A 1,550-nucleotide genomic window follows, 5' to 3' on the forward strand; every position below is an offset into this window, starting at 1 on the left:
CCCCCCCTAAAGTATATTTTTAAAAATTTTTCAAACCTCCTTCGATTGATACCCATATTTTAATAATTTATTCAACTTATTAAATAATTTGAACTGAAATTTCTAAACAGATAACCCAGGTATTTTTTTCCATATAACACATGATCGAATTTTTTTATATGAAAAAATCCGCAACACCCTCCACAAAAAAAAAAATCTAAAAAATCAACGGTAATTTTTAACGACTTGAGACTTGCACTCTCTTAGTCTACAATTGATGGGCTACAGAAATACATACCCGAAAATTTTCTAAATATTCTGATTAAAAATTTGGAAATTTTGATGACAATTTTTTGGAGTTTGTTTATTTATTTATTTTTTCAATTTTTGCAAGCTTTGAAACTTTTATTATTGTGATTTCTGTTACAGATTGAACTATGAAATGATTGAAATATAAATGAAAATTATTAAAAATAAAAAATAAACATAATTTGCAAACAATATCATTTTGAATTTTGTTTCTAATTAGTTGAACGCAGGTGTACATATAGATACCGTGCAAGGAAACCGCGAACTAGTGGTTCCGTACTAGATCTTGATTACCAAAAACGAACCAGTCCGATAATAAGTAGATCCCCACCAGTTCAAAATCAGCGAAATATGGTACTTTTAAAAAACTATTTTATTTCATTCTCTACATAAGAAATCTATAACTAAGTTGACGAATTTAGAACTGGTTCGGAACCATACAATCATTCAAACAAATTTAATTTCAAATTGGAAACACATTTCTTTGAAAATAATTTAAAGCGCACACACAGAAGAACTAAAAAGATTGAATAATCATGCTAATTTTTTCTTTCGTATGTCGATTTTAGAATTGGTTCGGAACTATAGAATTTAGGTCTAGTTCGGGACAGAAAATGATTACACCGACATACATAACGCCCTGTTGAAGGAAATGTACTAACCATGTGAGAGGCATGCTTTAGTTTTATTTTTAACGGAAAATACTGATGATGTTGCAAAATAGGCCGCCATCATCGCCGTCATAGCAACCAACGCTAGCCCAAACAACACTGCAACGCTTTTGTAACACTCTGTATGGACAAACATACATACATACATACATGTTACAAATGTACACTTTCGTATAGATATCTGTATGTATGTATGCTATTAAAAGAGTTGTTTCTTGGGTTGCAGATGATTATCTGCTCTTGGCCATGAGCTTTGAAATACATACATAAGAACGTATTGCTTGCATGCAAATGTATGCCGGGCAGACGTATGTACATTAGACTGGGTCGAAAAAAAAAGTTGCTAATGTCCGCCCCTAAATTTAAAGATTATGTTGAGAGGGTTCTGGAAAAATTTTTTTTTTTTTTTTTAACCCTCCGAAATACAGCCGAAATGGTTTTTTCGTTGTAACTTGGTTATTTGACGGCCGATTTTTAAAATTGATATGTCATTATTTTTGTCTTGAGAAGCTTCACTTTTCGTTCTTATGTCTTTTTAAGCTTTGAAGTCGCGTTCGCATGATAAGGGCAGAAACAAAATTTTACCCCCCC

General features: G+C 31.7%; 1 protein-coding gene across 1 annotated transcript in view; it reads right to left on the reverse strand.

Annotated features, from left to right (window-relative positions):
• The window catches only part of LOC118737451 (eukaryotic translation initiation factor 4E type 2), a gene marked incomplete in the record, with an annotated part of 260,587 nt that overhangs the window by 178,452 nt on the left and 80,585 nt on the right, over positions 1 to 1,550 (reverse strand).

This window comes from Rhagoletis pomonella, unplaced genomic scaffold (assembly GCF_013731165.1).
Source record: "Rhagoletis pomonella isolate Grant_MI unplaced genomic scaffold, Rhpom_1.0 Rhpom_scaffold_00004, whole genome shotgun sequence".
In the NCBI taxonomy this organism is placed as follows: Eukaryota; Metazoa; Arthropoda; class Insecta; order Diptera; family Tephritidae; genus Rhagoletis; species Rhagoletis pomonella.